The sequence below is a fragment of the Rhinolophus ferrumequinum genome, chromosome 12, assembly GCF_004115265.2.
Source record: "Rhinolophus ferrumequinum isolate MPI-CBG mRhiFer1 chromosome 12, mRhiFer1_v1.p, whole genome shotgun sequence".
NCBI lineage: Eukaryota > Metazoa > Chordata > Mammalia > Chiroptera > Rhinolophidae > Rhinolophus > Rhinolophus ferrumequinum.
The window spans coordinates 65,680,199-65,704,319 of record NC_046295.1 but is presented as its reverse complement, the minus strand read 5'-3'; the positions used below and the strand labels follow the sequence as shown (position 1 = coordinate 65,704,319).

Below are 24,121 nucleotides of genomic sequence, written 5' to 3'. Positions count from 1 at the left end.
ACCTAATTAATCAGGAAAGGATCCTAGGAAGGCCCTCGGATTTGGAGCCTTTGCACTATTATTGGCAGTGACACACTTACACATTGACGGGCAGTATGTTCCCAGGCGGAGTGAGGGTGGTGGTGGCTGACAGAGCTGGGCTGTGTGGGGCCAGAGGCCTGCCTGTCACTCTGGAAGGATGGTCCTGAGCAGGGGGAGCACACGGTTCTGGGGCTCTGGGGACAGAAATTAGAGGGAGGCAGCTCTGAGCTCAGGATGAACAGGAACATTCTCCTCCAGGGCAAGAGGACGACTGAGACATAGTGAACACCTTGCCAACAGAGGCATTCCGGCTGCATGAGGATACAGAGGAACCAAGCTGATGAAGAACCAAATGCCTTTGGGGGACTGTACCAAGGACTCCCGTCCCCAGACCATAGAGGGGACAGGGGTCTGCAGGGACAGTGAGGAGGAAAAACGTTCTTTTTACATCATAGGATCCTTCCCACCTTCCAGCCACTAACTCCTTGAGTTATGGGGACTTCTGCCCTGAAGAGCCAGCCCTCATGAGTGGGCGGCAATGGAAATGCTCCTTCTCTAATTACTTTTTTTCAATTACAGGTAGCAATTTGCAGTAGTAACCAAATGCTACCTCCATGTGGGAAATGTGAAGCTCCAATGCAAAGTCAAAAGCAAGGCAATCTCGTGGGAAATTATGGCCACCACAGTGGCCGTTCCGTGTTCCAGGACCTTCTCCTCCATCCATCATCCCATTTCATACAAGCACAACATCTGGACTGGGGATCCTGCATTCAAGCCTAATCTTTGCCACCTTGAGGTCAAAAAATAGGCCAAGATCAACTGCCCCACTGTCTTTAAGTTTCCCATCTTAGGGAGAAGTGGGGAATAGGATCACCCCATAGGCCCCCCAACCCCCGGCCCAAAATGCAGGAAAGCAGGACGTTTCCCTAAGTGCAGAGATAATAACTCCATCGAACAGATCTGACCCTATATATGCACCTCTCATCTGCAGGAGGGCCCTGCCTTCTGAAGTCATTGCACCACTAACTACACAATGTCAGGGCCTCCCACCTGCTCACCCCAGCAGAGCTGGTTCCTAGCACAATATTGGAACATAGTGGGTACTCAAAATAACGCAGAGATGAACAGCACAGAGTGGGCACTTAACTGGCAACTATCAGGTGGGTCTGATGAAAAGACGTATATCCTTTGAATCCAGTAAGTTTGGTCTGAAAAATCTTAGATTCAGGTCAGAGGAGGGGACCTCCTGGTTGCTTCCAGAACCTTCCAATTCCCATAGCCACAGGCCTCCTTGGATCCCTCCTCTGATCTGGCAACTGCAAAGCTGTGAGGCGTGGGGGCCCTCAGCAATTCTCTTTAAGGCCCTGAAACATTCCACAGAATGTGAAGATGTGGGCTTCCAGGCAAAGATGGCCACTCAGGTACCATGGAGTTTAGCAAAGCCCTCTCTGCTTTCCTCCCCGGTCCGGCCTTTTGACTAGTTTGTGCCTTTAAGCAGAACTGTCATAGTCCAAATCTCAGAGCTGCCTGCGAGAAATGAGTTCTGCTGGGTTTTCTGCATTTTCGCCACTCAGAGTTGACAGTGGCGAGGGAGGGTGCTTGAGGCCCTCAGTACAAAGGGAGCGAAAATTCCACCGCGCCATTTATGAGGTTGCACTGCACATATGACCCAGAGCAGAAAGACTCATTGAAATCCAATAAAAGTGAGGGGCGGGGGACTCTGCTCTGTTCACAGAGAGGCTAACAGCATCTCCTTCCACTCGACCTGCCCAGCTCTGCCATCGACCGAGGGCAAAGCAAGCTGCCATTCTGATGCTCTGTCAAGAGCAACACGATGGCAACCAACGGGACATCCTGGACGCGCCCTTCTCCCCCACGTTCTTCCAGGCCTTCAATTAAAAAGGCCCTCAGAAGTCTGAGACAGCTGTGGTGTGCTTTGGGGGAGGGGGTGGGGGGTTACAGAGCAAAAGTTTTATTTATAATAAAACATAAAAATAGAGAGGTGGCACTTGTTTTTCTAGTTGAGACAATTATCGGCTGCTTTCACACTTTAAAACCTGGGAGACCTCGTACCTGCTTGGAAGCCTACACATCAGGGCTGTTCCAGCCGCAGAAAGCAGCCAGAGAGACACGCAAGACCTGGTCCCAAACAGGGCCTCCCAAGGGCCTCGGCCTGAGCTTCGGAACACAGGCCAACTCTCAAGTCAGTTCAGCTCAGTTCAACAGTCACTTAATGGTCAGAAAAGGTATGTGGCCATGGGAACTGGAAGGTTCTAGGACTCTATGTGTCAAGCCCTGTGCTGGACTTTGGGGATTTAAGTAACAAGACACCAAGGGACTTGCAATGTGGGCAATGTCACGTGTACTATCGTGTGCACCATTTGAGCGTTCACCATGTGCACAGCCGTGTGCCAAGTACGTTACACACATCACCTTTTAGTCCTTACAGTTCCATTGCGGGGTAGGTATTCCATACCTTAATTGTCCAGATGAGGAAACGAAGAACCACTGAGATGAAGTGTCTTGTTCAAGGAGAGGAGCCCAGGTCCAACTGCAGTGCTGTTCCCAAGTCCCCTGGATAAGTCCAATCAACGAGTGGATAAGGATTCATTGAAAGGCCCCAGGACAGATCCTCTGTCAGGAGAGCCAAAGAGACATTTCCTTCTTTCCTTCCTTCTTTCTTTCCTTCTTCCTTCCCTCTCTCCCTTTTTCCCTCCCTCCTTCCTTCCTTCCTTCCTCAAACCTTCCCTGAGCTCCTCCTCTGAACCAGGTCCTCTACCTACATGATCTAAGTGAAGGGCAGTGTGGGAAAACAGTGGTCGCTTGGAAGGGGAGAAGAGGGACATTGTCAATGTAATCCTCGAAACAGAACCAAGATAAAAGAGCCACAGACAGCAGGAGACAGGCCTTCCCAGAGCCATGCAAAACAGAATGGCTGGGCTGCTGGAAAGAAGTGGGTGAGCTCTACCACTGGAAACAAGGAGTGCCTGGTCAGGAATCCTGGAGCGAGAACAGGTGTCCAGTAAGGTTCCCCCGATGACCAGCCGCTGGTCTCCCTTTCAGCTCGGTGAGTACAGATCCATCCAAGACATCGAGACCCCCAGCTTGCACACTGCCATTTGCACGGCACATAAGCACAGGCTCTCCCACCCACCCGGTCCCCACCACACCCCTGCAAGGGGTATTTTCATACCCCACTTCAGAGATGAGGAAACTGAAGCGCAGAGATCCTCACTCCTTGGCCCATAATCAGTATGGGAACGTAAGGGGCTGTGGGATGATTAACATCCAGCTTGCCCCCCACCTTCCATAAGTAATTACACAATGGCTCAGGTCTGGAGGCCCTCCCTCTAGGTACCATGTCTGCAATCAGGGGAATGAAGCTGGGACGTCTTGAAGGAGCAAAGGGCTATCTGTCTCTGTGAACTCACACGAAGTCCCAGGACACCCTGTTTCCTTGGAAAACAGTTTCTAGACTTGTCACCTATAATTTGCCTGAGTCGCTTATTTTTTTTTTGGTAGGTTTTCCCCACATCACTAATTGCTTTCACTGCCTTTTTATCCATAAATTTAATTAACCTGCTATGTGATCTTGGGTTAGGCGAGCCACCACCCACTCTTCAAACTCAGTTTCCCTGTCTGTTAAATGAGAGTGGGCTCTAATCTCTCAGAGCCCTGACAGCTCAACTATCTCAGGATTCTGCCACCAGGCTCAGGCTAGGCATCTGACCTTGATGTTTCTCGCTACCTTGCCTGATAGCTCCCCAGAGCACCCCAGACCATCCTGCTCAGACTACCTCCCAGCCTTGTGTCAGTGGAGCTACCTCTCAAGGTCTTGCCTTATCCTAGATGAAAACGCAGGACAGCCTACCTTGGCAAAGTCCCCTCTGTCCCCAATGAGGCCCCAAAGCTCAAATTTGCCTCTGGCATTTCAGCGGAGCTGCCAGTCCCCGGGTGTAGGAGAAACTCCAGATCAGGGGCTGGATCAAGAGCATAAGCGTGAGGCTGAAATTGTAATAATAATAACTGACATTTATATCACGCCTTTCATCCCCAAATCCCAAATTAATTAACTTTTTACGAGACATTTTTAAACTAGTGCCATTTAATAAAATTCTATTAGGAGAAGTCTTTTTTTTTTCCCCCAGCCCTGTATTTTTATTAACAGCCACCAAAAATATAATTTACAGGCAACCGAAAGCCAGTCAAGAGAGAAACAGGGAGAGGCTGATTCTGCTGATGAAAAAGCAGAAGATTCAGCACTGGCCACAGGGGCTGACCCTCTGGCTTCACTGCTAGGGGTCTGAGTCCTCTGGGGCTCCCAGGGGCCCCTATTACTCTACAAGACCGAATCTCAGCCCTGCATCATTCATCTCATATTAACTGATCACCTATTTTCTGCAGCCACTATATGAGCACTGTGGATAAAACAAGCAAACAAAGCCTTCACGCTCCTTGCTTTCTTGGCGCACACACTCTGATGTGGAAGAGACATGCTAGACGATTATCTCACTGATAACTAGATAATTGTAATTGTGGTAGGTGCTGAAAAGAAAGAGACCACTTTCTCCCCGTGACAGCATCAAATGGAAAAACAATCTAGCCTGGAGTTAGGGGCAGGTTGATCAGGAAACACCTCCCTGAGAAATTAGTATTTAACCTGAAAAACGGTTTGGCCATAAGCCAGGGGAAGAGAAAGAGAGGCCATGGGAACAGGATCCATGAGGGCTCAGAGGCTAGAAGGTGCTTGGCAAGTCTGATGAAGAAAGAGAAGGTCAGCCTGGTGGGGCAGAGGGAGGGAGGGAGGCTGTGAGATGGGGCTGGACAGAGGACAAAGCCGGCGGAATTGGAATTCCATCCTGAGACGAATGGAGAGCTGACCAAGGCTCAGGCAGGGGAGAAGCATGATTCAATGTATCCTTTTCGATAATCGGTTCATGGCTGGCCTGTATATAGCAGTCCCCCCTTATCATCCACAGGGCATACGTTCCAAGACCCCCTAGCAGATGCCTGAAACCACAGCTAGTACTTAACCCAATATAGACTATGTTTCTTCCTATACATGCCTATAATAAAGTTAAATTTATAAATGAGGAACAATATAAAATAGAACAATTATAACAATATACTGTAATTAAGGGTAGGTGAATGTGGTCTCTGTCTCTCTGTCACTCTCTGTCTCAAAATATCTTATTGTACTTGACATACCGCATGGATACGCTAGACAAAGGGGTGATTCATGTCCCAGGCAGGACGGAGCGGGACGGTGTGCGATTTCATCATACTACTCAGAACAGTGCACAATTTAAAACTCATGAACTGTTTATTTCTGGAATTTTCAATTTAATATTTTCAGACTGTGGTTGACCACGGATAACTGAAAACATGGAAAGCGACACCGTGGATAAGAAGGCTTTACTGTACTCTTTTGTATCTGTGGAATGTCACCTTTTTTATGCACCTGTTAAACCCACACTGTCCAATACAGTTGCCACCAGCCACATGTGGCTACTGAACCTTTGAAATGTGACTGGTCCAAAGTAAGATGTGTTATAGGTGGAAAATACACACCGATTTCAAAGACGTCATATGAAATTAAAAAATGTACAACAGCTTAAGAATGTTTATATTGATTACCTGTTGAACTGATAACACTTTGCAGATATTGAGTTACATATGTTATTAACATTCATTTCACCTGTTTTTTTGTTTGTGGGTTTTTTTTTTAACTGTGGCTACTAGAAAATTTAAAGTTACATATGTGGCGTGCATTATATTTCTATTGGACATCTCTGTGTTATGGATTTAAGAAGAAAAAAACTTAAATATTTATTCATCTACTTTGGGGGATGGGCATTCATGGCTACTGCGGCTAGTTGAAGCCCAAGAGTGTATTCATCGGGCCTTCACCCCGTCCTCCAGGAAGGTGGAAATCCTAGAAATTCCACATGGAATCAGAACTGTGCAGGGCAGCAGCACAGGGGGCTAGGTGAGGCTGGAGGTTCTAAGAGGCAAGCCAATCCCGACAATCACCATCATATTCCCCATCCAGATTTAGCAGGGAGGGAAAAAAGTTTAAAAAGTTACAAGGAGAAAAACCTAGAAACTGAAAAGCCTTTCGACTCCCACCCTCTGAATCACAGTCAAGTATGGTCAAGGCACGATCCTATCCAGAGCCTCCCGAACTTTGTTTCAAAGTTCAGGGCCAAGTTCTTTCCTGACGTTGGCAATGGACGGGACACAGTCAAAACCAGGGCAGGAGGGCCTGAGTCCCTCTTCTTCCTCATTTCTCTCCACACCCTAAACAAGTATCACAAACTAGTGGCCTGGAATGGTTTTGGTTTTGTTTGTGGGGGGAGGGGGGGTTCCACATTTAAAAATTTTTTATAATTGGTTGCCCTAATTTGAAATTTAGGAAATTTTACGTAGAACTCCAAATTTAAAGTTTCTCTTTAAAAAAAAACTGGAAGACTTGGCTACACTGGGCCTATGTTCTGACATGGCCACGATCAGCTGTAGTTGAGTGGCAATGGCTCCCCTGAGACGGAACACAGGAGCTCCCCAGTTCTACTGCATGTGGGTCTGTGCCCTGTCCCGATGCGCCCTACACTCCAGCTGCACTCAGGCTTTGGATACCCCACATGCTTTGGAGCCGCCACATACGCAGTAACTTGCCCAGAGCACCGTGCTCTCACTCATAGCTCGCTCCTCCTCATCCAACTCTGTTCTCCCAGCCTCCAGCTGCCCTCACCCCCCAGGTCTCCTGGATGGAGAGCAGTTCGCACTTACCACACTCTACTGCAATCATTCATTCCCATCTTGCTTCCTCCACCGGACACTGAGCCATTTGAGGGCAAGGATCGTGTCCTGCTTTTCTCCCGTCTCATCAGTGCCGGGCAGAAAAGATGCTCAGCAATGTTTGCTTGGTGAACCATGCCAAGAGGAGAGAGAACATACTGGAACTCACACCCTACCCTTGTCTCCTCCCCAGTGGGATTTCTTCTGGTGATGTTTCCAGATGCAGCTGGAACAGTCAACTTAGCAAAACCAAGCTAGAACACCCCCCAAATTACACTTTCACCAATTACCTGAGAGGCAAAAAAAAAATCATTAGAAGTTGAAAGTTATATGGCGTTTGGAGTGACTTTGAACCCATGTAACCACCCTAAATAGCTTTTTCTGTTGAGCAAACAAGAATTTCTTGATTGCCCTTTTTGAAGTTGCCAGAGTCCTGTCTTGTTGCTATTAAAATGAAGTTTCACAATGGTCCTAAACCAGTTATTCTAGTTTTCCTGAAAGAACTGACTGTCATTCAACACAAATAAAATCTTTTGTAAAACAACAAATGCAAAGGGACCTGCCCAGTGAAGTGAGAAGCAATCATCTCTCTCCATGCAGGAAAAATAGAGCACTGATTCATCTTCGGCTCCATAAGCATTTCCTGAGCAGCTACTGAATGCAAGACCTGGGGACACAGAGTTGAGTTTATAGCCCAGTAGAGTGGCAATAGATACAGAGGAGGCATCAAAGGATATGCCAGATACAGATCATGCACAAGGATTTTTTTTTTCAATTTATTTAATTTATTCCATCAAACCAGGCTCAGGTAGGCAACACTGCAGTCTTTTCTCTTTGGCAAATTAAAGGCTTTTTGATCCCCAGATCCTGCCTTCAATAGTCACATTAACCAGAAAGACCAAATACAATGTAAATAAGAGACAAAAGAGACGAGGAGAGGAGAAGAGAAGGGAGGGAGAGAGAGGGAGAGAGAGAAAGAGAGAGAAAGAGAGAGAGAGACAGAGAGAGAGAGAGAGAGAGAGAGAGAGAGACTGACTGCAAAAGTAGGGAGAGAAAAAGGAGAAAGGGGGAGAAAAGACCAGATTTAAGATTCAGGAGTGAGAAAGTATTTCCCATCGAGCCATTTCTCTGTGTGAAATTGAGAGAGAACACGAGAACTATACCAATGAACTTATCAAGTTCCATTATTTTGAATAAGGAGACTGAGACTCAGAGAAGGTCGTATCCTGCAACATCCAGCTCAAAAGCCCATTCTTTCCTCCATTTCTGATACCTCCAAGGAATTACAGAAAGAGCAGTGCCTATTAATGTAATGCCAGACACTGTCCTAAATGCTTTGCTAGTGGGTCCTATTTTATATTCCAACAACCCTATGTGGTAGGAACTGTTCTCACCTGCCTTTTCCAGATGAGAAATATGAGGCTCGGAGAGGGCTGACCAGTTGTCCAGCTGCACTTGCACCCCAAGCAATCTGGCTGCCAGGGCTTCACTGCCTCTTTATTCTGGAGACCCACCATGGACCCAATATTGACTCATCTCTCCAGAGCACGGAACAGAAATAAAGGCTGGAGTTTTCAGAGCAAAAGATCTAAGTACTGAAGAGGAAGAATGATACAAGAAACCCAGATACAGCCTGATAAAATTTCCCAACTCCAATAACAAAAAAGAATCCAATATACTTCCATAGTATATAGGGGGAAAAAACCTATAGAGAAAGAAGACTCAGTCTAGCATTAGACTTCTCATTTGCAAGATCAAGGGCCAGAAGACAACAGTGCAATAGTTACAAGGTTCTGTGAAAAAGGACTTTGATAGTGTCCTTCGATAGATGACTGGATAAAGATGTGGTATATATATACAACGGAATGCTACTCTTCCATAAGAAAAGATGAAATAGTGCCATTTGCAACAACATGGCTGGATCTTGAGATTATCATGCTAAGCAAAATAAGTCAGACAAAAAGTTAAGAACCATATGACTCACTGATATGTGGGATATAAAACTGAAAGCAACAAAGGAACAGACAAAGAAAGAAACAAAACCTCACAGACACAGACAACAGTTTAGTGATTACTAGAGGGTAAGGAGGAGAGAGGGAGTAGTAGAAGAGTTTTAAAGGGGGTCAAATATATGGTGACAGAAAGAAAACTGCGTGGTGAACACACAATGTGATATACAGATGATATATTACAGAATTGTACACTTGAAACCTATGTAATTTTACTAACCATTGTCACTCCAATAAATTTAATTAAAAAAAATAAATAGAAAGGAATTTGAACCTAGAACTCAATTACAAACCAACCCATCACTCAAGTGTGAGGAAAAATAATGACCTCTTCAGACAGACAAAGATTCTGGGGACACCCTAGCACCTTTTCTGAGAAACATTAAGGAGAATGGATCCAAGAGATAAGACATCAGACAGAATTTTAAAAGAGAAAGAAACCCAACAAAATAAAGTTAACTCTAAACAATGGCTGAAAATATACCTGTGAAGCTCAATGACGTTCTTACATAATTCCCAAAAAACATAATGTAGGTTATTTTTAAAGCTGGAAATAAAATTCGGTATCATAACAACCAAGAACTGATTATGGAGGATAAGGAAATTATAAGTATATTGCAAGGTCAAATATTTGTGTGTGTTTGGGGGAGGAGGAGTTTGGAGGCAGAGATACTAATTTATCTTGCCCAAGTTCAAATATGTTTGCTAAAAATTTAAGCATAACTAAGAAATGAGAAGTAGGATTATGTCTTCCAATCCAGTAGGGGTAGGAAGAAAATAAATCGAAATAAAGAAAAGGAGAGACTAAAGAAAACTTTGGCAATCCAACAATAAGCAGGAAGAAAAAACATCAGGGAACACCAAAAGCAAAACAAGGCGGCAGAAAAACAGTTGAAACTTAATCACAATAAATATGGGTGGTATAAGAGCACAAATTCCCCCATTAAAAAAAAGGGTATCACAAATGAGGAAGGGGGATGCAGGGTAGGCCAGGAGCTAAAACAAAAGACCCAAAAGGCTAGAATTATGTAAGAGGTTATCAATGAGGAAAGCCGAGGGAAAGGGGATATGGAAACTGTTTGTATGTCCAACTCCTTATGAAGTCTTAAATGATTTTAAACCAAAAAGGTTGTTTTAAAAAATAAGGGATTAACAAAATGACACCAGGCATACTCGTATGTCAGTAAAAAGCACAAATGGTAACAGACGGCAAAAAAAGAAAAAGAATTACAAAAGACAAAAAGACTTTAATTGATATAAACTTCAACCACCACAAGAACATGCAGTAATAAACTTCTGCATAGCCATGAAATACATGGAGCAAAACTTGTTGAAAATACAAGGAGAAATGGGAAAAACAGTGAGTTATAACACGAGAATGCAGTACACTTCCCAATAATGGAGAGAACAGTGAGGATTTAAAAAAAAAAAAAAGGCAATAATGGACTTGAAAAACAATTAGCCAGTTTGATATATTTTCATATGTACATATAAAACAATGCACATATTTTCAAAAATTCCTAGAACAATTACAAACTTATCATATGATTGGCCACAAAGAAAACCTCAACAATTTTTTTTAATTAGAAATCACACAGGCCATATTCTCTCACCACGAAGCAATAAAACTAAAAATTAAACAAAAAGAGAGCCACAAAAAATTTAATCATGTGGAAATGTAACCCGAAAGTTATTTAGAGAAGTTTTTTTTAAAGAAATTAAAATAAACTGCAGACGGTCTAAAAATGGACAATAAGAGTCTATGAACAATGAGGGTACTATATAGCAAAACCCATGGGATAATTCCAAAGCAGTCACACAAAGAAGTGAAGGGAAAAAATCCAAATAAACCAAAAGAAAGTAGAAAATGAACAAAAAATAATCAGAAGTTAAAGAAATAGAAAACAAAAGATTTGATAATAACAGCAAGGGCACTAAGTTCTTTGAAATTACCAATAAAATAGTCCCTCCCCCAATGTGTCTGGCCAAGAAAATAAATTTAAAATATTAACAAATGAGTAGGTGGCTAAAACTAAAGAATCAGGAGCGACAAAAGGAAGGAGGGAGGGTAAGAAAGGTTATATATATTTTTAAATAGGTATTTATATACTTGACAATGTATACAAAATAGATTAGTTTCTAAATAATAAAATTTACCCAAAATTGACTCAAGAGGAAATAGAAAACCTGAACAGACCAATCAGAGGAAGAAATTTGAGTTATAAAATTCTTGGGAATGCTCAAACAGTATCACTGGCAAATTCTACCTAATTTTCAATAAACAGATTATATCTGTGTTTTCTAAATTGTTGAGGTGAGGGGCGTATCCCAATTCTGGCTACAATGCCAACATAGTCCTAATAAAACTGGGCAAGGATAATTTAATAAAGAGAAATTTATAAATAAATCTTACATAAACACAGATCAAAAATTCCTACTTAAATTAAAACATGGCACTAAATTACAAAAGTAATGCAACTCCAAAATTAAACTTCAACCTCGGTCGTCTGGGGTAATTTGAGATTTTTTTTTTTAATGATCAATTCACTAGGAATTTTTTAAAACCTCCACATAAAGTGTCTCTCCAGAACCTCCTTCAAACACTTAATATAATGCCAGAGCTATTCCATTAAAGTTCAGAAATAACCAAGAATGCTCAATCACTTCCATATTGTTCAAAATTATTCTGGAAATCCTAGCCAATGTAAAAGACTAGAAAAAGAAACAAGTATAAGTAAGTATTGGCAAGGATGAGACAAACCTGCCATTATTTACAGATATTGTCTACATTTAAAAAAATCCAGGATAATTTTTGGATTCTGAAAATTCATCTGAAAAACTATTAGATTAGAATTCAGCAAAGTAACCAGATACAGGATTAATATTCACAAATCAGTGGCTCTCCTACAATCAATGACATCTATAATCAATTAGAAAATATAATGGGAGGAAAAACACCATTCCCATGAGTAACACAAATGATAAAACACCGAGAAGTAAACTTAATATAGATTGAAGTTACAGTAATTAAACAGCTGGGGGAAAATGGCACAGAATTAGGTAAACTGATCAATTTAAAAGAATAAGAAGTCCAGAGGCAGACCCATATATGTATGAGATTTAGAAAATTGTGTCGTTTCAAATCGTGGGAAAAGGATAGACTTTTCAATAGTAATAATGCCTCCTTAATAAGATGCACTGAGAAAGCTGCAGCATCACTTCTGGGTACTCACCCAAAAACTGCTTAACCTGAGGTCAATAATAAGGAAACATTAGACACACCCAAGTCCAAGAACATTCTACAAAATCACCAGCCTATACTTAAAAAAAGAGGTCAAGGTCATAAAAGACAAAAGAAAGACTGAAGAACTGATTGAGATGTAAAGAGACTAACAGGACAGCACAGCTGGAGACAGCTTGTGATCCAGGATTTTCTTTCCTATAAAGGGCATTTTGGAACAGATGGTGAAATTGGAATAAAGTCTGTAGATTTGCTAATAGTACTCCATCAGTGTTAATTTCCTGATTTTGGTCACTGAGCTGTGGTTATACAAATAGAAAATACATCCTGAAGTACTTAAGGGTAAAGCGGGTATATCATGCCTGCAATTTTGTCTCAAATGGTTTAGAAAAAGAATTTTATAGAGTTGCGGGGAAAGGGAAAAGGGAGGAGAGAAAGGGAAGAAAGTGAGGAAGAGGGAAAGCAAATATGGGAAATGTTAACATTGAGGGAATTTGTGTGAAAGTGACATAAGAATTATCTGTGCTAGTCTTACAACTTTTCTATAAACTTGAAATTACACTAAAGTAAGTTTTTAAAAAGAAAAACGTTAAGTTGCAATATCCCTTGGGAAAGTTGTGATTTAATTCATATACAGAATCATTATAAAACATGTCTGAGAATTATAAACATCAAATTCTAGATTGTTGTTACCTCTGGAGAGGAAGGGGATTGTAACTGGGGAAGGGGATTTCAACTCTGTAAAGTTTTATTAAATTAAATCAGATGTGGCAAAAACAAATAAATAAAATTTATAAATAGATAAGAGTGAGACACCTGGAAAATACATAAAAATAAATGCCAGATGGATTAGATAGCTAAGCAGGAAAGAAAAACACTAAAAAAATACTAAATAAATACAGGAGAATTAAAAATAATAATAATAATATTGGAAGAGAGGTATTTCTAAGCATCTTCAGAAAACAGAAAGTAAAACAATGACAAAAAAAATACCACCAATATGCCAGGTTCTGTTCTAAGCTTTTATACACATATTATCTCAACTGATCCTTATAAACAACCCAATGATATAGGTTCTACTATTCCCAGCACATACATGAGGTTCAGAGAGAACCTTTGGTCAGAGGCCCAAGACACCTCCCAGACTCCAAATTCTGCACCAATTCCTGTCCTTCTATGCATTCATAGCAGAAGGTCCCCAGTTCTTTGCATTCCCACATAGCAAACTGAAGAAAATCCAGGAGCAGGTAGACTCTAGAAGGTTCTAGAAGATTCACTAGACTCTAGAAGGTTCACTCTTTCAACACTTACTACACATTTTTTTTTAATTACCGCATTTTATTGTCACTGTGGTATGCATTTCACTTATTTTATTTAATCCTCACACTACCATCATGAGGTGGCTTTCTCTATTCCTATTTTCGAGCTGAGATAATGAAGGCTCAGAACCTTGGTCCCTGGCTACCAAGCTGCACCACCTTTTCTATCGAGCACGCAGTGTGCCAGGTTCTGTGTGAGAAGCTTCCCCTGGAAGAGAAAGAATCTTCAGCCTGTGCTTTCAAGCCAACCATCCCCTTCCTTGAGATGTCAGAAAGAAGAGGCCCAATCTGCTTCGGCAGCAACAGCTGAGTCTCCCTCCGGGTGACAGAGTGCTCAGAGCTGCAAGTAAACATGACTCTGATCCATGCAGCAAACACTTGTTGAGCAGCTATTATGTTCCAGGTCCTGGGGACACAGTTGGGAATCAGAGAGACTTCACCCAGTCCTCAAAGAGCTTGTGGTCCAGACAAATGAATATCCAGCCACAATTAAGGATGAAACCAATTAAGACTGGCTGGGGGGAAGGGGCAGAAGAGAGGAGGTTAAGGGGACTTCACAGAGGCCCCCATGCCCCCTTCTTTTCTCAGAAGCAACGCAGAGGCCCAGGAAGAGCTGTTTGTTCAAAGGTCATGCAGCCAGCAAATAGGAGACTCAAATTCAAGGTTTCCAACTCCAGTCCTGGGACAGTGCTTCTTCCCTGGGGTGAAGCGACAAACACATGCTCAAGGCACAGTACTGGGTTTTCCAGAGCCAGGTAGAGAGAAAGCAGATGGTGCTTCCAACCTTGTAAATAACTCTCACCCCCAAGGCAGCCTTGTGGGAAACTGCCCAGAGGGCATCAGTCATGTCCTCTCCTGGACCTGCCATTGGACTGGCGGCTCCCACTTTAGCTCCTAAAATGATGCATGTAACCTGGGCGAGATGCTCTGCTTAGTGAACCTGCTGTGGTTGGCCATGGCTAGTCTGGGAAGAAAGGTCCATCTGCTTCCACAGGGCACTAGCCAAAAAGGTCAGGGCAGCGTGGAAAGTCTCTCCATCCGGGGGCCTAGGCCACAAAGCAGCTTCCCATCAGGCAGGGGACCCTGGTCACACCCCCTCACCAGCCACAGGGGCTCCAGCAAGCCATCTGCACTGTCTTGCGTCCCTAACCAGCCAGCTGCCCTTGTGGCCATTCATAACACCAGGCCCTGCGTCTGAGGCCATGCAGGCCTGCATTCGGGAAGGCCAGGCTTGTGAGGAGGGTTCCTGGGTATGAGTGACTCAACCCTTTCGAGCCCCCTGCTCCTCTTCATCCCAACACGGCTCCTTCATGGAGTTGCTGTAGCAAATGAGCTTGCAGAAGCATTAAGGGCTGTACAAAGGGGATACCCTAGCGGCCCCCAGTCTCTTCACGCTCAGACCAAGGCCAACTAATTCCTCACACCCAAGGTTTCCCTGAGTCCTCACGCCTGCCCCAAGTCACACACAGCTCGGGAATTAACTTAATCCAGCTTGTATCATTTAAGCACCCAAAAACCGACACTTAACCACAGGCCAGAATGTACGTGACCAAAAGGGTATATCCCCTTCAAAGTGCCCTTGGAGGCTGCTCCTTCAACAATCCTATTTTGGGGAACACATTTGCAAATCCCTCTTTGGGAACAAATCTTCCTCGTTTAAGAACAGTTCTGCTTTGGTGAAAAGAGCTACCAGCCTTTAGGCGCTTACCGTAAACCAAGCACCAGGCTTAAGCATGCTCCATGTATTTTGTCCATTTAATCCTTGCAATCGATGATGAGGCCGGTGCAGTTAATTATCCCCACCTTTCAGAGGAGGAAGAGTCATCTGCCTAACGGCAAACACTGGTAGCAGAGCCAAGACCGGGCCTGGGATAGGCTGACTCAGTCTGCAGCCATCCTCATTACACTTTGCCACCTCCAAAACATTTCTCCTTTATCTAGCCTCCTTTGAAATGGCAGGGGACCCTGGCCACAGCCCCATACCAGTCACAGGGGCTCCAGGAGGCCATGTGCACTTCCTCTCATCCCTAAGCAGCTGAAGCACACCGAAGCACACAGACAGGCAAGCCCTCCCACCAGCTCTCCTAGTGACTTCGTCGAGAGACAGTGTGTGCTGAAGAGTTCAGCTCCCAACTCACTGTCTTTCTCTCTGTCTTCAATTTCAACAATGAACAGCTCCTGTAACTCTGGCCAATCAGCTCTTTAATCTTTCTTCCAGTGGCCTCCCTTTCACCTGCCTACCAGGTCAACTACCCACTCCCATTCACACCTGGAACGGGTCCTCACCAATGACATCACCACACCAAATCTCAATCTCAATCAGACTCCCAGTGCCTTGCACCTGTCCTCGCACCAAGGGGGGAACCTCCACCCCACCGTCCTATCTCCCCTTCTCCCCCCAACTGCCCCACCGCTATCTTTCCCCAGCTAAGACCAGGCCTACCGTAAGAAGCCCCCTTGGCATAAGCTTTCCACTCTCCAGCTCTCTCTATCCTTTTACTCCCTGGCAAAACCCCACGTCAACTTCTTGCCTACCCTGTGCTAGAGGAACACACATGATCCCAGGGACTATCTCACTTTAAATTTATAACCACAAACCTCAAGTGGGCCCTTACTACAGCCCAGCCATTTCCCTCCTCAAAATTTACTCTCCCGGGTGAGTATTTGAGACTTTCCCCTTTCTCCCCAAACCTCAACCTGCTCTCCATGGCTGGTTACTCTCCCTGAGAAAATAAAAGCATTCAGAAGAAAACAACTCATCTTTCCACACCACATCTCACAGATGACTCCATCTGACTCCACTTCCTGCCTGACACACTGGCCCAAATGTCACTTTCCCATCCAAGCCAATCCCTCACTGGGGCCCTGGGGCCCATCCCCTTTCCCAAACCAAGGTCACTGCTGCAGCAATTTCCCCTCTTCTCTCCTGCAATATTAGTTTTCCCTTCTCCACCAGATCATCCTCATAGCACAGAAGGAGCTGTAAGATCAGCACCAGGGCCCATTTTCCCCTCCACCTAACTGTCCCTCTTTACAGCAAAACTCCTCAACACGCGTATCTGCTCACCGGCTCCACCTCCTCACTCTAACTCTTTTGATTCCTCTCCACTCTAAGTAGCCAACCCACCCTCAGTAGACCACTGAAATCACTCTCCCCAATGTCACCAATGACTGACCCTTCTTGTTGCCAAACTCAATGGACGTTCCTCAGTCCTCATCTTGGCTGGTCATGGCTGGTCTCTCCTTCCTTCCTAAAACTCTCTTTTCTTGGCTTTGAGGACCCCTCCCCTCCTGGTTTTCCTCCCACCTCACTGGCCTCTTCTTCTTGGCTGGTTCCTCCTCCTCTTCCAGAAGCTCAACTTTGGGACTCCTCTCTACCTCCACGCTGTAGGTGACCTCAGACAAGTCCCCCAGAGTTAAATGCCATCTACATGCTGATGACTCACCCATTTAATACTCAGCCCTGACCACTGCTCACGTGAGCTCCGGACTCTCATCGCCGACTGCTCACGTACCTCAAGGGCATCTTCAACTTCGCCTGTCTAAAGGTTCCCCCTTCCCACCCCACCAGTACCTGCTCCCCACCGCGTCTCACCCCATCTGGCAATGATGCTACCAAGACACCCAGTGCTCCAACAAACGCTTAGGCTGCAGTCAGTCTCGATTCATGCACGTCCCCTCACACTCCATATCCAACGCACTGGTGAGTCCCATTGGCTGTGAGGGCAATCCATCCCACATCTGACCTCCCCCCCAAATCATCTCTCCGTCCCCTCTCCACTGTCCTCTCCTCCCGACCGGCAGCACCTCTCACCTGGGCTACCTCTAAGCTTCCCAATCGGTCTTCTCATCTCCACTCTCTTCCCTCCCAGCAGCTTGGGGGTGTGCCTTTTACACTGACACTATGTCTTCATTTGGACTAGCCACCTTTCAATGACTCAGTAGCCACATGTGGTAAGCGGCTATCGTACCAGAGAGCAGAGATCTCAAACATGAACATCATCAGGTCACTCCTGAACTCCTCCCTGACACCTTACCACTCTCAGGATAAAGTCCCAACTCCTCCACCAGGTATGAAAAACGTCTTACGACCTGCCCCTCTGGACTCTCCAGCCTCATCTCTCAACAATCCCTTGTACTGACATTCAGATCTTTGAATGTGCCATCTACTCGCTAGCCTCTGGGTCTTGGCACATGCTGTCCTTTCTGTCTCAAAAGCTGCTTTCTTATTCATCTAAACACTTTCTACTTATCTACAATACCCATTCACCCAAGAAGTCTTCACTGACACCCTAAGCTCAGGGGAGGTGTCCCTTTTCCATGCACCCAAACTGCCCATCTCCCCAACTCGCGTGTGCTCCCCAAAGGAAAAGGACCATCTTGGTTACCTGTGCTGAGCACCCAGCAGGTGTTCCATGATTATTTGTTGAATTAATGACTGAACGGGCTCCCCTTCCAATCAGCCATAACCCATCCTCAATTCTGTTCACTCCATCTCTCAGCATCTCCCTGCCCTTACTGCATAAAAACGGTGCCACAATCATGTTCCCACTCCACCACCTTCCCTATTCTTTCACTTCCCTTGAATTTTATCCCAAAAAGACAAAATTCCTTATTTCCCTCAGGATTCTGATTTGGGGGGGAATGATGAACATATATTTTCATGTAAAATACGTGCACATGCTGATCTGGCCTTTACATCCCTCCCCTACCCCAAACAAGGCTAAAATCCAGGCAAGACAAATAATTTTACGTGAAAACAGCAGTTCAGTACCAACACCAGAGGTACCAGCAGCCACCACTGTCCCCACAGGGGCTCCGCCATTGTCGTAAGAGAGGAGAGACCTGAGCGAGGCAGGGAAGGAATCGGAGCCTTCTTTGCTTATGAGCGTCTTCGTGTCAGGCTCTGATGGACAGAAATTCAGGCATGTTACTGTCCTCACTAGTTCCCTCAACAAATATTAACGAGCACTTCCTCTTCGCAGGTCCCATGCCAGCTGTTGGGATACAGGATGGAAACGACAACCCTGAGTTTGTGTCCCAAAATGGCAGTAATTTCTTGTCTATTCAAGGACCAATTTGCTTCTTTTGAACAGTTTTGTTTTTTTTAATATAAAAAGTAGGGAACTCCTAAACCTAGGAAGTTCACCAATATGAAGCTCAATGCATATCTAAAACTCTAAAAAAATGTTAAAGAAATTCAAAAGCAGTATAATTGGGATAATTTAAACTGACTGTAGGTTTAAATGTATAAACCTTTCTATGAGCAAGCAAAGCACGTGCAATGTTTTTCCTGCTCCTCAATGACTTTAGTGACATCACATCTGAGAAAATGAACAAAGGATGACCCCGAAATATATTTCAATTTCCCCCCAAAATTTCAGTTTTCCAGAAAGAAGGCAATTTCCCCAAGGTTTGGATCAGAACCCACAGAGAATGTATAGCACTGGTTCTCCACTGCAAAAAGGGATGAATGAAGAAAGGCCACTGGTTTATGACACCCTGGGAATACCCTACTCCCCTCACAACACACAGAAGCCCTGTGAGTGAGGCCTGGTATCACAGGAAATGCTCTTTAAAAACACACTAACCATGGGAAGAAAGTTGAGGATAAACACACTGTGAGTTATTGGTTATTCACTGGCCCTCTTGTGACTGCCGTTCCCACTGTCCCTAATAGGAAGCCATTTTATTACAGGCATATCTCGTTTTACTGTGCTTCACTTTACTGTGCTTCAGATACTGCATTTCCATCAACATGGAAGCAAGACCATCTACCAGCAGAAAGATTATGACTCGCTGAAAGCTCAGATGATGGCTAGCATCTCTTAGCAATAAAGTATTTTTTAATTAAGGTATGTACATTTTTTAGACACAATGATATTGCGCATGTAATAGACTACACTATGGCATAAAGATAGCTTTCATATGCACTGGGAAACCAAAAAATGCGTGTGACTCACTTTACTATGGTGGTCTGGAACCAAACCCGCAATATCTCTGAGGTATGCTTGCGTTTAGCAGCAACAACAAAGACAAAGCTGGCATCTGAAATACTTCCGTAGAAACAAACTCATAAAATCATTCCCTCATCTCTGGTGAAGCACCAACTGAGGGCTGTTTTATTCTCGCAAGAGCACCTAGTGCTAGAAAGGCTTCCACTCCCTTCCCACTGTACCACTGGAAAAACAAAGGTGGAGAGAGCACAGCTCGGACTTGAATACAGGACTCCCAGCCCAGCCCGGTTTATCCATCACTGAGGCAGGAGTACTACAAAACACAGACTGTGATCTGTCTGGCCAGCCCAGGCAGGGCCAAGAGGGGAAGGGGAAGGCAGGAGAAATTACTACATGCCCAGGCCCTGATTGTGTTCCCATTTCCTGACAAATTTAACAGCACCAAGCCGTCTAGCGCAATCATGAAATAAGAGAACATCAAAACCCAGCAGGTGGTGACTTCCAGTTTCAGAGCCCACATGGAAAAATCATTGAAGTCATCACTCCTGACCTCATAACAAGAAAAAAAATTGAACAAACTGAGACTCAAACCAGAAATTTAAAGTAACTATAATTAATACGCAAAGGGTCTAATGGAAAAGATGGACAACATGCAAGACTCGATGGCAATGTAAGCAGAGATGGGAACTCTAAAATGAATCAAAAGGAAATGCTACAAATAGAAACTTCCCAAACTGATAAAGCAAAGAGAAAAAAGAATGTTAAAAAAAAGAGAAAAAATCCCAGAACTGCATATCCAAGAACTGAGGAAAATAACAAATGGGAATACCAGAAGGAGAAGTAAGAAAAAGTAAGAGAAGAAATATGTGAAGTGAAAATTGCTTAAATTTTTCCAAAATTAATGACAGACACCAAATAACAGATCCAGAAAGCTCCTAGAGCACCGAACAAAATAAATATGTGCAAAAAAAAAAAAATTTACACCATGTGATTCGAATATCACATTCGAATTGCAGAAAAATCAAAGACAAAAAGGAAATTCTGAAGGAAGCCGGAAGAAGAAAATAAAACAGTTTACCTATAGAGGAACAAAAATAAGAATTACATCAGATTTCTCTCCAAACACCATGCAAACAAGAAGATTGTGGAGTGAAATAAAGTGTTGAAAGGAAAAAAACACCAACTTGGAAATCTGTATTCAAATAGTCCTTCAAAAGTGAAAAATAAATAAAGACAAAATTGAGGGAATTTACCCCACAAGAAAGATTAAGTTATTCAGAGAGGAGAAAAATAACATAGGTCAGAAACTTGCTATACATAAAGAAAGGAATAGTGCTGGAGAAGGAATAAATGAAAAATGAAATATTTTCTTTTTCTTATTTTTAATTCACCTAATATGTAACAGTTTGTTCAAAATAATAACAACAATATACTGGATGATTTTAACTTATGGATAAATGAAATGAATGACAGCAATGTTATAAAGGATGGTAGGCAGAAATTGGGAATACTCCATTATAAGGTACTTGCACTACCTGTGAAAGCAGTATAGTGTTATTTGAAATGGACTTAAATTGATTGTAAATATATATTATAAAGTCTAGGGCAAGTACTAAAATATTCTTTGAAAGAATTTAGATGCTATAAGAGGGGAGGAAATGGAATTATAAAAAATGCTCAATTAAAACCAGAAGGCAGAAAAAAAGTGAAAGACAAAAAATAAATAAATAAGACAACAAATAGAAAACAGTTCCAAATACGATAGATATTAGTAATACTATATCAATAATGACATTAAATGTAAATGGTCTAAATATAACCAATTAAAAGACAGAGATTTTCAGAGTGGATTTAAAAAACAAACCAAAACAAAACAAAAAAACAACCAAGATCCAACTATATATTGTGTACAGAAAAATCCACTTTAAATATAAAGACACAGATATATTTAGATTAAAAGTAAACATGGAGAAAGATATACCATGGTAGTACCAATTCAAAGAAATCTAGATTAGCTATATTAAATTCACACAAAGCAGAAATCAGAGCAAGAAAAATTATAAGGGGAATTACATAAAGGCAAAGGGGTTAATTCTCCCTTTAATAGTAATACTCTTTAATGTGTATGCACCTAACAGCATAGCATCAAAACGTGTGAGGCAAAAACTGATAGAACTGCAAGAAAAAATAGACAAATCCACCTCGATATCCTTTACCAATAACTGCCATATTTAGCAAGTAAAAAAACCAGTAAGGATATAGTTAAAATGAACACAGCACCATCTATCAACTGGGTCTAATTGACCTTTATAGAGTACTTCATCCAACAGAATACACATTCTTCTCAATCTCACATGGAATAGTCACCAAGATAGATATTATCTAGGCCATAACACACACCTTAACACACTTAACAGAAACCATACAAAATATGCTCTCAGACCACAATGGATTTAGCTAGAAATAGATGACAGAAAATTGTGGTTAATTTCAAAATGTTTGCTGGGAAAATCTAAAACATTTGGAGATTAAACAGCACACTTCTAAATAACACATGCGTCAAAACAGAATTCTCATGAGAAATTTAAAAATATTTTGAACTAAATGTAAATATAATTACCAAAATTTGTGGGAAGCAGTGAATGCAGTGCTTAGAAGGAATTCAGAGCACTAAATACATATAGTAGAAAAAAGAAAGATCTAAAATCAATAATCTATGCATCCACCTTAGGAAACTAAGGAAAGAAGAGCAATATAAAGTAATCAGAAGAAAAGAAATAATAAAAATTAAAGCAGAAATCAATGAAACTGCAAACTGGAAATCGGTAGAGAAAATTAATGAAGCCAAAGACTGTGGTTATTTGAAAAGATCAATAAAATTGATAAACCTCTAGCCAGGCTAACCAAGACAAAAAGACAGAAAACACAAAAAATTGCTAATATTATAAGTGGAAAAGAGGCCACCACTTATCCTGTGGACACTAAAAGGATAATAAAGGAATATTGTAAATAATTCTTTGCCCACAAATTTGGTAAGTTAGATGAAATGGACCAATTCCTTGAAAGATTCAATCTACCAAAACTCGCATAAGGAGAAACAGATAATCTAAATATGCTTGTATACATAAAAGAAACTAAACAATTAATAACCTTTTAAAAAAGAAAGTACCAGACCCAGATGGTCTCAGTGGTGAATTCTAACAAACACTTAAATGACACCAATTCACTACAATCTCTTCCAGGAAATAGAAGCAGAGGGGACACTTCCTAACTTGTTATATGAGGCCAGCATTGTTCTAATACCAAAACCAGATAAACACATTACAAGAAAGGGAAACCACAAACCAATATCTCTCCTGAACACTGGTGCATAAATCATCAACACTACATTACCAAATTGAATACAACAATCTATAAAAAAAAGTATACACCACAACTGAATGGGATTTATTCCAGGTATGCAAGGCTGGCTCAACATTCACAAATCATTTCACAGAATCCATCACATCAGCAAGCTAAAAAAGAAAAATCACATCATACAAGGTATGATCAAACAATATGGTTAATGTTTAAATAAATAAAAAATTTATTACAGTGAAAGACACACTGCCATTAACCCCCCTCAAAATACTCTCCCTCACTTCAAACACACTTATCCCATCATTCTTGCCACTTTCTGATGCAGTTCTGGAAGTCCTCTTTCATGTCTTTAGTTGTGCTGTCATGGCTGCCTCAATGTCCTGAATCATTTTGACTTTGGTGAAGAGCGAGAAGTCACATGGTGCCAGATACAGCGAATAAGGTGGATGAGGACACACCATAATGTTTTTATTTGACAGAAATTGCCGTAAAGCACAAAGTGATGAGTGACACAGAGCACTGTCATAATCAAGGATGATTTACCGCATACTTTAAAACACAGCTTCTCTCAACCATAGCTCACACCCAACTGACTGCACCGAACAAGCTGAAACTTGTCACACACTGTTACTAAGGTTCGATGCACCACTTCCTGTATTGAAGATCCCTGCCTTTCTGTTGGATGGCACTCGGCAGCAGCATTCACCATATTTTGTGATCACAATGGAAAGGCTCCATGTCACACATCACTTCTGGTATGGCAATTTCTATCAAATAGAAAACATTACGGTGTGTCCTCATCCACCTTACTCACCGGATCTGGCACTGTGTGACTTCTCACTCTTCCCCAAAGTCAAAATGACCATGAAAGATAAACGTTTTTAATCAATTCAGTACACCGGGGGCAGCCACGAAAGCGCAACTAAAGACACTCACATAAGAGGACTTCCAGAACTGCTTCAGAAAGTGGCAAGAACAATGAGATGAGTATGTTTGAAGCGAGGGGGAGGATTTCGAGGGGGAGGATTTTGAGGGGAATTAATGACAATGTGTCTTTTACTGTAATACATTTTTTATTTAAACATTCACCTTATTTTTTGATCACATCTCATGTGAACAGATGCGCATTTGACAAAATCCATGATTAAGAGAAATCTCAAAAACCAGGAATAGAGGGGAGCTTCCTCAACTTGATAAAGAACTTAAACAAAAAAACCTATAGTTAACATCACACTTAATGCTGTCCCCCAGGATCAGGAACAAGGCACCACTCTCATTCAACATCATATTGATGTTGAAGTCCTAGCTAATGCAATAAGACAAGACAGGAAATAAAAGGTATACAGGTTGGAGAGAAAGGAATAAAACTGTCTTTATTCATGGAGAAATCCCACAGATGTAGAAAATCCCAAAAAA

General features: G+C 42.5%; 1 protein-coding gene across 20 annotated transcripts in view; it reads right to left on the bottom strand.

Moving 5' to 3' along the window:
- Positions 1-24,121, bottom strand: part of ZNF618 (zinc finger protein 618) — a 167,117-nt gene that overhangs the window by 95,088 nt on the left and 47,908 nt on the right. Inside the window, exon 1 of one of the 20 annotated variants that reach the window (XM_033123379.1) lies at positions 2,498-2,584. The exons of the other annotated variants lie outside the window; for them this stretch is intronic. The gene's annotated coding sequence lies outside the window, so the exon portion shown is untranslated. Of the gene's footprint in view, positions 1-2,497; positions 2,585-24,121 lie in introns of those variants that run through there. 20 annotated transcript variants of the gene reach the window in all.